The following is a 12,407-nucleotide window of genomic DNA, read 5'->3' as shown; positions in this document are numbered from 1 at the left end:
GTACTTGGGTCGTCTAGCTTTTCTCAGTAGCTGTGTCGCCCAATTTCCTGCAACTATTCACCCATCGTTTCCATACCTAGCCTCCTCTAAGGAAGAGGGGGGAGGGGAGTAGGGTGGGTACGACACTATGAAGAAGTGATTTTCATTCCGAAGGGGCAGAGTTAAAGTAGATGAAGAGCTGATGTTATACATGATAGTGCACTCCCGAGGTGACATTAATATTCCGAGGCGAAAGATCAGCCCCGTTGTTCAACCCTCAGTAGTCTCGTTGCCCAGCTTTCAGCGGTCGTGCTGCTCATCTATCGCTAGCAGCTCGGTGCTTAGTTCTCAACGACCCGGATGACCAGCTCTCAACGGCGGTCTCGCTACGCACCACTTGACGGTAGCTACACTATCCAGCTTTAAGTAGCACCCCCGCATAGCCCTCGACAAACAGTCAAGACAGCGAGGCATCAGTTATTAGTACGACTAGCGATGCAGCAAAGCATCAGGTACGCTTTAACCCAGAGTGATCATGCGAGCTAGACGCATAGATCGTGGGGTGCTACGCCCAATCGTGCGAGGTTCAGTACCCTCGCCTCGAGTCGCCTGGCTTCTCAGCCCGACTCCATTATAGCGGCAAGCTCCGCATGCGAGGTTCAGTACCCTCGCCTCGAGTCTCCTGGCTTCCCAGCCCGACTCCATTACAGCGGCAAGCTCCGCATGCGAGGTTCAGTACCCTCGCCTCGAGTCGCCTGGCTTCCCAGCCCGACTCCATTACAGCGGCAAGCTCCGCATGCGAGGTTCAGTACCCTCGCCTCGAGTCGCCTGGCTTCCCAGCCCGACTCCATTACAGCGGCAAGCTCCGCATGCGAGGCTCAGTACCCTCGCCTCGAGTCGCCTGGCTTCCCAGCCCGACTCCATTACAGCGGCAAGCTACGCATGCGAGGTTCAGTACCCTCGCCTCGAGTCGCCTGGCTTCCCAGCCCGACTCCATTATAGCGGCACGCTCCGCATGCGAGGTTCAGTTCCCTCGCCTCGAGTCGTCTGGCTTCCCAGCCCGACTCCATTATAGCGGCACGCTCCGCATACGAGGTTCAATACCTTGGCCTCGAGTCGCCTGGCTTCTCAGCCCGACTCCATTATAGCAACTTGCTCCGGCCATTCCACGCGACGCTCTTCCGCGTGATTTATCTACGATCGTTGGCAGCCAAGCCCGATCCATTCCGATCGACGCTCTCTCGCGCGATCTATCTACGATCGTTAGCAGTCCAACCCGATCTGTTACACGCGAGGCTTTCCCGCATGACACCTCCATGATCATTGGCTGCTAAGCCCAAGCTATTCTCCTAAGTCGTGCATCATAAGTGGCGCATCACTAGCTTATTCCACGACCAACACCATGATCTCGGTGTTTCCTATCCCACAGTCATCACGACTCTCTCGTGCTTGGACGATCGATGAAGTGTTATCCGCATTACAACCTGCTATAGTGAGGATACTCTCCAGCAAGAAGGTCATCCCGACAGCGGCCCTGCTACCTACGACCCCAAGGCACCTCTGTTTCCTGGCTCTCGGAAACAGTCCCGCTGTGTAACCCTACCTGTAGCCTCGTCACGACCCCACGGCACCTCTGTTTCCTGGCTCTCGGAAACAGTCCCGCTGTGTAACCCTACCTGTAGCCTCGTCGCGTACCCCACAACATCTCTGTTTCCTGGCTCTCGGAAATGGTCTCGCTGTGTAACCATACCTGTAGCCTCGTCGCGTACCCCACAGCATCTCTGTTTCCTGGCTCTCAGAAACAGTCCCGCTGTGTAACCTCACCTGTAGCCTCGTTGCGTACCCCACAGCATCTCTGTTTCCTGGCTTTCGGAAATGGTCTCGCTGTGTAACCCTACCTGTAGCCTCGTCGCGTACCCCGTAGCATCTCTGCTGCCTGGCTCTCGGCAACAGTCTCACTGCATGTTTCCTACCTATAGCCTCACTACCTGTTCCTCAAGAATTCTTTTGTCTGACTATCGACAATAGTCTTACTACGTGACCCTCGCTAGCAACCTAGTCGCCCAACTCTCGGAATCTATTCCTCGCCTCCTCTAAGAAAGGGGGGGAATAGGGTTGGTACGCCGGAATCCAGCTAGGTGTAAACCGAGCAAGAAAGATCCTCAAGATGGTTATTAATGCAGATGGTTATTAATGCAGATGGTTACTGGTGACATCCCATCTCGCATGGCTACCACAACAATCACGTCGGATAACAGTCTCAGGGACTGAATGGCAAGCTTACGCTTCCAGCTACCCCGGTCCGACATTCCACCGACATCAGTGTCGCGTAACACTCTTTAGCAGCCTCGGTCCACATGATCGCAGCAACAGTTACGTTGCATCGCACCAATCGGCTCACACTCCTCTCAATGAAGGAGTATCAAGTCAGCTCAAGCAGCATAAGTAATGTTTGGCTCATCGCGCAACCCCACGACTCTCGTGGGTGAGGTTCGGTCATTTCTTTTACTCTTTAATGTATTTGGTGCTTTATCTAGTCCGATCCGATTGTCAGCAGTCCAATCGCATCAGACTAGGGGGACTTGACGACGCACAGTTTATATGACTAAGTCCAGTCCGATGTCATTGGTCGCGTACCAATACCATCAGACTGGGGGGACTTGATGATATATGGTCCATTAGCATGGCCTAGACTGATCTAGTGCGCCAGCCTGTCCTGGCGCGCTCCTGCCAGACCTGCCTGGCGTTCCCTTGCCAAGTCCTGCCGGGGACTCCCTTGCTAGCCTCGCTGGGGACTCTCTAGTTGGTTTATACGGCTTAGTCCAGTCCGATGTCATTGGCCGCATACCAATACCATCAGACTGGGGGGGACTTGATGAGATATGGTCCACTGGCATGGCCTAGACTGCTCTAGCGCGCCAGCCTGGCCTGGCGCGCTCCTGCCAGCCCTGCCTGACGTTCCCTTGCCAGCCCTGCCTGGCGTTCCCTTGCCAGCCTTGCCTGGCGCTCCCTTGCCAGCCTTGCTGGGGACTCCCTTGCCAGCCCTGCTGGGGACTCTCCTGCCGGCTCGGCCAGGCGCTCCCTCGCCTGGCACTCCCTTGCCATCCTCTCCTGGTGCGCGTCCGCCAGCCCTGCCTGGGGCGCGCCCGCCAGCCCCGCCCGGTGCCTCCGGGCGGCCTTGCCCAGCTCCTTGCTAGTTGGGCCTGAAGGGGGCTTGGCCCAAGGCCTGACCTAATTGTCCCCTATATAATGAACAGTACATCCTCTATGGAGGAGGACTCTCTCCCAGGTGGTTCAGCCACCACTAGACTTCCCCATGGCTCAGCCGCCACTATACTCCGGCAGGGTGGCTCAGCCGTCAGCCACCATCAGCACCAAGATGGTTCCCTCCAGCTATGGAGAACCATCTCAGATCTTCTAGCTGATCTAACTTGACCGTCGGAGTCCGCTCCCGCGGCACAGTCCCTGGGACGGCTCTAACAGGTTTGCACTGTGATGTCAGATCTCCGCCGCAGCAGAAGACCAGAAGAGCAGCCGGAGGTCGGAGTCGCATCACTCGTCAGCTATGGAAACTCGCATAGGTCGACTCAACGCCTCTCGACGGATACTGATGTGCTGACTAAAGGCTAATGATACAAAAGATCGACTAGCACCCGAGTCAAATAACACCAAATCAGGTACAGAATTCACAAGAAAAGTACCTACGCATATCATAATATGAGCATAATATCTCAAACTCATCATAAATAAATGAAAGAATACATACCAGCCATGACATCGGGCGTTGCGCGGACCTCCTCCGCTGTCAACTGGAAGGCTCTCCAGCGAGCCTTCGGTGCCTCGGCCTTCACTGGCCGAACCTCAGTAGCTCGCACGGTAGCAGGGGCAGATCCCTGCGGTGCTCCCTGCGCTGTCCCCCGTAGCTGCGGACACTCGGCCTTCCGGTGTCCGGTTTGGTTGCAATGAAAGCAAACCATGAACCCCTTGGGGCAATCCTTGGCTATGTGCCCCTCCTTGCCACATTTGTAGCAAGCACCTGATCGACAAACCCCATGATGTCCCTTGCCGCACTTTCCACAAGTGCGGCCCTTCTGGCCTCCAGATCTCGAATCGGCGGGCTTTGCCCGCTTGGCTGCTGGCTGAGACTGTGCCGGCCGCCGATCCTTCCCCTGAGACTCGGCCTCCTCCTGGGCCTGAGTCTCCAGCTCAATCTCCCTCTTCCGGGAATTTGCCTGGACCTCAGCAAATGTCCGGTATGACGAGTTCGCCACGAACTCCCTGATATCCCTCCTCAAAATGCTCAAGTACCGACTCATGCGTTCCTGCTCGGAAGACACGTGTTCAGGGCAGAACATCGCCCTCTCATGGAACATCTTGGTGATCACAGTAACAGACTCAGTACCCTGCTTGAGGGTCAAGAACTCCTGGGCCAACTGTTCCCTTTCCACTGGGGGAACGTACTCATCACGAAACATAACGTTGAACCTCTCCCAGGTCACCGCGGCAAGCCCTGCAGAAGAATAATGCGCTGTCAGAAACTTCCACCAGCCCTTCGCTCCCAAGCGAAGCTGGTTCAGCGCGAACCGAACTCTCAGATGCTCCGGACAAGAACATGTATAGAAGCATCCCTCGATGTCAGAAACCCATCTCATCGCAGCGATCGAATCCTACGTCCCATCAAACTCTGGTGGCTTCGTGTTGCTGAACTCTCAGAACAGCAACGCATCACCACCCTGAGGTCTAGCAGCAGCAACAGCTGCGGTAGCTGCAGCGGCTGCAGCCTCAGTAACCGCTGGGTATCTCTCATCAAAGGTCTTAATCAATGTGGTCTTAATAGACCCAGACATCTCCGGAATCTCTGCGCGGATAGCCGCAGCCACCTCCTCATGGATCATTTGACGAAGCTCCTCGTCACTCACACCGCTGGTCTTTGGTCTGTGGCGTGTCCCAACCATGATGTCTCTGAAATACAACATAAAATATCAGAGACTCGCTCGAGCATACTTTCACTCGATCACTCAACCCTACTTGTTCCCTAGTACCCTAAGGATTCTTACTTGGACTGCGCGCTGATCCGATGTCTTCAGTAGTACGGGCCCTATACTACCGTCCACACCGCATCAGTATTCACCCCAAGTCCTCCTCCTAGGATCCCAGATCACAAGTACTCTACACCTCGCTAGCATAGGCTACCCTTCGGTAGACCTCTCATAAGCTCCTCACTGCTACCTACTCACTCCCAAGCATCACATAGCAGCATAAATCTTCCTAGGCTAAGGCATCACAAATCAGGCCACTCTACTCCTAATATGAATACCTAGCCTACTCTAGCATGCATAACATATCATAACATATCTCATAATACATAATGTAAGGGTATTTTGAGAAATCACCGTTCGGGCGCTGGCTGATCGTACACACTGCTCCTCTCTGCTTTTCTCAAAGTCTTTTACTCTTTTAGAAAAATTGTTCCTTTTTATGAAAAACTTTCTGAAATCCTCAGTTTGAGTTCAGATACGCCCGAAGGTGCATCCGAATCCCTCAAACCAAGGCTCTGATACCAACTTGTAACAACGTAAATCCCAAAACAATTTTTTTCACTTTTAAAATATAATTTCATTCATAAATATTATCAATCTCAATGTATCACATATGAAATCCATAAAATTCATCCCAAGATCACAATACATAAAAACTCCACAAGTGTGTACTGATCATGCCGGCGCCTTCCCGCGATCATCACTTGTACCTGAAACACATAACACAAAACACTGTAAGCATAAATGCTTAGTGAGTTCCCCAAAATACCACATACGCCACTCATGGCTATAAGACCTTCCGGTCAATGTGTCTCAGAGGACTTCCGTCCCACATCCCTGGTAGACCTTCCGGTCCTACCCGTAATGACCTTTCGGTCCATATCATAATGACCTTCCGGTCCTTAGCATTCATGACATACATAACACATCAATATCATATAACAGTATACAACACATACATCTCATAGCATATAAGACCTTCCGGTCACACATAAGTACCACTCTAGGTACAGTATAGTGAGAAGACTCACCTCATACGAAGTCGGATAAACTCTCGTGCTTGACGTCCCGACCTAGCCTCCTCCTACCATACGAATAACATTCCTGATCAATACCCTCTCATAGCCTCGTCTCTAAAGATTGGGTAGAAGGTCATCCTACCCCTCCATGAACTCTCCTGAATCAGCTTGACCAAAACCCTAAGGTCAACTGAAGTCAACGGTCAAACTTTGACCTGACTCGTCGAGTGCACATGGGCGACTCGGCGAGTCCATGCGGGTCCTCAGAATCCTTCTAGCCTCACTTGGCACGTCGAGTCATCCCTTCACTCGACGGGTTAAGCCTGTCACGAATCGCGGGGCAACCCCGACTCGACTCGTCGAGTCCACTTATGAACTCGGCGAGTTGCTTCCATGGCAACACTCAAATGACCTTCTGAGGTCAGATCTGCTTCTCTAACCTATAGATCTGACCTTCCCAAACACGATAATCACGTAAAGGTTCAGTCTTGACATTCATGCAACGCACACAAGGCTTTCCTTGGTGAAATGGCTTCTAAAATGGCAACATAGCCTCATTCCCTCTATGAACCCACATAAAGTAGGATGGATAAGGCCCTCTGGACCTCTAGAGGTCCAGATCCAGAGTCTAACACTCAAAGGGACAACATACTCAACATTTCAAGCCAATAAAGGGTATAGAAAACCCTAAAAATCAAGGATCTTAAACCAAACAGAGAAAGGATCGATTTGCTACCTCAACACTGTAGATCCAAACTTGGAAACCACGGATTAGCAATCCTCTTGTCCTCCTTTAGCTGGAAACACCTTCTTCTTTGCAAAACAACACCAAAAAGGGGGTTAAAATGGCTTTCTCTCTCATACAACTCGTTCAAGCTCTCTAGGGTTTCTCTCTCTGGACTGGTAGCCGCAAATGAGGGCTGTAAGGACCCTTAAATAGGGCACATGCCCAAAGATTTAGGGTTTCTGTCCACAGCGCGGACTCGTCGAGTCCAACCATCGACTCGTCGAATCCCTTCATTAATCCAGTCAGCAACACGCGATCCTACTCGACGAGTCTAGGCGTCAACTCGTCGAGTCCCTCCTCAAAACTCAAAATAAAAGAATAACATAGAGTACCTGGGAATCTGGATGTTACATATTTTGTATGTGCGCGTGAGTAGTTGATCAGATTTCAAAAGGGGCCACCACCACCACCGTGAACCACCATCGGCCACCACGAGGGTGGCTGTATGTGTGTGTGTGTGTTTTGCTATGGATTTAGGTGTGTTAGTGTGTGTGGGTTATTTGTTTTTTAGCATTGTAATTGTAACAAAAAGTGAAATAATGAAGAGAAAAACCCAAACCACCACCGTAGAGTGGTGGTTGCCGCCTCTTGCCGCCACCGGCCGCCGTGTCGGGTGGCGGTGTGCTTTGATTGCGTTTGGACCTCGTTTGGATGTTTGGACAAGGGGCTACTAAACCCTAATGGGCCAAAAGAAACCCTGGTGGGCCCAAAGAGACCCCAATGGACCTAATAAAACCCTAATGGACCCAATAAGGCCCAAAGTGACCTAGAAGCTCAACCAATGGACTAATGATGGGTTGTCCAAGAACAAGTTAATGGACCAAAATAAGTAGATGGGCTTTAGGATAAGGCCCATGTGAGGACTTGGGCCCAATTTGCAAAATTGGGCCATAATTGAGCCTTTATGACTATGTGATAATGGGCCATGGGAATTGGATTGGAATAATCGAATGTGCCTTAAGGAAAGACCATGTAGAGGTGTGGGCCCAATTTGGAAAATTGGGCCATATGTTGGGCTTTGGCCCATTACTTGGCTTTTGGGCTTTTATAGTATGAGTTGGACCTTGGGCTTGGAACCCAATTATTAATTGGGTGATGTTTTGATATTGACAGTTCGGGAATCTGTCATCAAGCAGCTTGGATTGTGTATACGGGACTTCAGCATTTTGAGGTGAGTTATCCTCACTGTACTAAGGGGTCTAAGGCACCAAGGCGGCCCATTGGATTTTATACTCTAGTAGTTATTGATATGTTGAGTATGAGTTAGTGATGTATGTCAGTTGATATGCTAGTCTGGTAGATCTGTAGGACTACCTGTGATATTGTATGATTATCTGTATGTGCATTAGTTATGTTACATGTCGACATGTTATGTGGGATGGATTGAGGTGGTACTGCTCCGTGCGGTAGCCAACAAACCCTAGAGTATTCCAGATATGAGCTGAGGGCCCGATAGGCATTCCAGACTCATACTGAGGACTCGGGAGCATTCCAGATACGAGTTGAGGGCCCGGTAGGCATTCCAGACTCGTACTGAGGGCTCGATGGCAATCCAGATGTGAGCTGAGGGCTCGGTAGGCATTCCAGACTCATACTGTGGGCCCAGGGGTATTCCAGTCTGTGAAGCTGTGGAACCGTTACGTGCTGTTCTGTTTCAGTTTGTTATGTTATGATATTGCTGACATGGTTATGTGGACTGTATGTGTATCGGTATTTTGGGGGTAACTCACTAAGCTTTCAGGCTTACAGTTTCAGTTTATTGTTTCAGGTACATCAGGGGATCGTGGCAAGACAAATGCATGATCGTACAGCTCCTCACTTTTTATGACTTTGTTTTTGGGATACTCTGATATTATACATTTTGAAAACAAGTTTTGTAATGGTTAATGGTTTTGGAAATGTTTTAAAAATTTTAAATTCGCTTGAATATTTGGGTGTTACATACACATAAAATGAAATGTCGAGCTTTGGGAATTTGTGGATAAATGGTGAAATTCATAGATGATTTTTTTCTGAATATGTGATTTCTCATCTGATTGGCGACATATTAAGCTTACATATGCGATTTTATAGGTTTTAGTAATCTCACTAACCGTTGTTTTGTGGAAATAATTTTTTTTGCTTGAAAATCTTTGCAGATGGCGACTTTAATCTCTGACACTGCACCATGGAAGGACCTGAAGGTGATTCCCATACGCCTATTTGAACAATTTCATGTATTCATTGCTAAGCGTAACTGTTAATTGATGATGCGAACCCTTTTTACTTTCGGGCCCATGTTGCGGGCATTGGTAAGACGCATTTACGTGATTTCATGTCTAACAATGACCGATGCAGGTCAATGATGCTATAAGATATGCATCTATCTTTATTGATATCAAATCAAAGTAATTACATATACATACAAATGGATTTCTTGATTTTATTATGTGTGAAAGAAATTGGGGGGTTTTGTTTTATGACATCTGAGATAGTTGTTTCCTTTCTTTGGTTTGGCTTTTTGTTTGATTATGTATTGACAGTACATTCATAAGATGTAGTTCTTACTTGGAAGTTTTTGATTTTTGGGAAGGTTCGTTGAATTGGATGCGTAGTTCCCCTCCTTTTTAAGTTTTGATGTAGTCCATGCGGAAAAAAGGGAACAAAGTCTCGGGCTGCAGAATGGTTTCCGAGGATGGTTTACTTAATTTGGACAAGGGGTGTGTACAAAAGCAACAATGTGTTGTTGCTGCTTCAAATATTCTTAGAAATTACTCTTTTATGCTAGAAAATGAATTCATTATGGGTTAAAAACACCATTCTCCTCTGTGAATACACAACCAACACAACTTTTGTTGAATTTTTTTTTTCTGTCAGCAGGGGGGCATGATTGATGGAAGCAGCATCCGACATTAGTAAAGGTAAACTCTTCAAATTTTGTATTGAAGTCTTTCAATTAGTGCAGTAAGAGATTTCTTGGTTCTTAAAATGAGATCACCTGCATGTTTTGTGATTATTTTGTAGGCTTTATTGACCGTTTGCAACTTTTTATGGGAACCAATACATTATCAGATTGTAGCTTATGTTCAAAGGTTGGACCTTAATGTAAACTAGATGAAGTGTTGTATCCATGATTTTGTTAAGTAAGCAACCGACAATAATCAGATTGTAGCTTATGTTCAAAGGCTCTTAATATCTAATCATTGATATCTTTTTTCTAATTTCTGATTTTGGAATGTAATTTTTTGTGATTTCTACTTCGCAGCTGTGTAATTTTTTTTAGTTGTTTTCCTGTTTGGATAATTGAAATGGTTAATGTGGAAATGTAGATTAACTTTCTTTTGAACTTTTGATCATACACTTGATTTCACAGGTTTTGTGTTTGAAGTTTGGTTAACAGCGTCATTCTGATTTTTGGTTTGGTTGAAATTTCTATATGCTCAATGTGAATTTTTTTTTAGCTATTTGGATTATCGAAATGATTAATGTGGAAACGTGGATAAGGTTTGTTTTGATCATACACTTGATTTCACACGCTTTGTGTTTGAAGGTTGGTTAATCTTTGGGGTTCAATAAATTTTGAACTATAATTATTAAATATTAATGGAATCTCACAAAAGTGAATGTAATTTAGTATTGCTTTTGAATTTGCTGCTTTTGGGTTGCGGGCTTATACATAATTGACTTTGTATAGTCGTTTAATTACGTTTTCCTTAGAACAGTTTCCATGGTGGCTCAGTTTATCTGCGAAGGGATTGAGATTCAACATTTTCCTACTGCCACTAATGACAAGTTGCTACAACTGTTGGGAAAACTAAAAGTGAAGGTCTAATTCTTTCCCTAATTCCCTTTATGTATTTGGTCACTAGACTCGCATGATAAGAAATATTATACAAATTAACGTTACCAATTCTTTATTTAATGCAATGTTACAAAAAAAGGGACATGTTAACGATTCTTGTGATGGGGAAAGGTCGAGTTGGAAAATCTTCAACCGTGAGCTCCATCATTGGTGAAAGAACAGTTACTGTTATTGCTTTTCAGGTACTTTTAAGAAGTTGATAAAGACACTTTTTGGACTTAAAATTTATTGTACATGTTGTTTTGCTTAAAACAAGGACCAAAAAAGACTTTTTCCAATTTTGGACTAAATAACCATAAGGTCAAAAATAACAGAAACCATAGCTAAGCGAGCAGCAACCGTTTTCTACTTCAACAACTTCTACTTATAGTTGTTTGGTGTTTTGTGACTAAACTACCCCTATGTACAATTTTTTTGTTTGTATTTCAATTTTGCTGAAAGATCAATTTTCCCCTACACTCAAATATGCATCAGTGCAGTAAAATGGGACAGCATTTACAGTTTTTTTTATGTTCAAATTGAATGCAAAGTTTTTTTTATTAAAGTTGACTGATTTTATCAATAAAAAATAACTTCTTTTTTATCATTAATAGTTTCTGACCGAACTACCCTTATATAATGTTTTTTTTGTTTATATTTCAATTTTGTTGAAATACCAATTTGCCCCTGCACTCAAAAATGCCACAGTACAGTAAAATGGGACAGTGTATGTTTTTTAATTTGACTTGCCCCATAACAATACTCAAACTATAAACAAATAGTTGATCAAATGACATTTACAAAGAACAAACAACGGAAAAAATTGTCGTTGCGGGGTCCCCACCTAGTTTTAATATATTCGTGAAGTCAATAGTCAAAACCATGAAACCGTTTAACAAGCTATAAAAATGAAGCCATCGAGCATTCATTGTGCTTTCTCGGTTGTGCTTGTTTTGGTCTATACGAAGCTACAAACCCCATTAAAGTTAAAAGATTTTTGCAAGAAAAAATTACTTCAACGATTTAAAGAGTTTGAATATGTTTGTTTTCCAGTCTCTTCCTAAGGGCCCGTTCCATCATGGTGTACTTATATTCGCGAAAATGGTGGACCACTATGTCCTTTATGAGCCTCTTCAGTGGTGTCATGGTTTAGCTTGTTTTAATATCATGGAGTAAACTCTTCACAATTAGTTTTGTTAAGATTTATTCTTTTATTTATCAATTTATGGAGAAAGGTACAATAGATACAAATACATTTATGTTGTAGTTCATGGTTTTAATCTTAGTCCATAAGATAATTTTTTAAGGAGTGTTTATGCTTCTATTTATAATTAAAGTTTTATAGGTTATAATGGAACGTCATTTATCTAACCATCTATTACAATAGAATTTGCACCTTGGTTGCATGAAAAATAATATGATTCAAGATAATTAGAATGTAATTTGAGGTTGTGAAAGTTTCAAACTGTTAAATAATACAATGTATAATGACTAAAAAAGATAACGAACTTTCAATTTTATTCACATTTAGTCATTGAATTTTTTTCGTTTTGATTTATCCTTGAATTATTTGAAATTGTTTACATTTTACTTTTATTACCCTTATAACCAAGTATAAAATATGAACAATATCAAATTATTCAAAGATAAATCAAATAAAAAAAAATTTCAATGAACAAAATAAAAAAATTTCGTGATACCCTCTAAGTCATTATCCAATTTTATTATATCATGTGAACGGCGAATAATATGATAGTTACTGG

General features: G+C 45.2%; 1 long non-coding RNA gene across 2 annotated transcripts; it reads left to right on the top strand.

The window, feature by feature from the left end:
- The first annotated feature begins 971 nt into the window (after positions 1-971).
- On the top strand, positions 972-10,060 carry LOC145123463 (uncharacterized). Of its 2 annotated transcripts, XR_013715148.1 has the most exons (6): positions 972-2,469; positions 3,442-3,656; positions 7,938-7,995; positions 8,593-9,007; positions 9,684-9,724; positions 9,828-10,060. It is a non-coding gene; the product is annotated as an uncharacterized LOC145123463 (long non-coding RNA). The 2 variants fall into 2 exon arrangements; XR_013715149.1 differs by having other exon boundaries at positions 977-2,469; positions 3,482-3,656; positions 7,938-9,007.
- Positions 10,061-12,407: the final 2,347 nt, after the last annotated feature.

The sequence above is a fragment of the Lactuca virosa genome, chromosome 7 (assembly GCF_052849685.1).
Source record: "Lactuca virosa cultivar CGN04683 chromosome 7, Lactuca_virosa_CGN04683_v6, whole genome shotgun sequence".
Classification (NCBI taxonomy): domain Eukaryota; kingdom Viridiplantae; phylum Streptophyta; class Magnoliopsida; order Asterales; family Asteraceae; genus Lactuca; species Lactuca virosa.
This window is presented reverse-complemented; position numbering and strand designations above follow the sequence as displayed.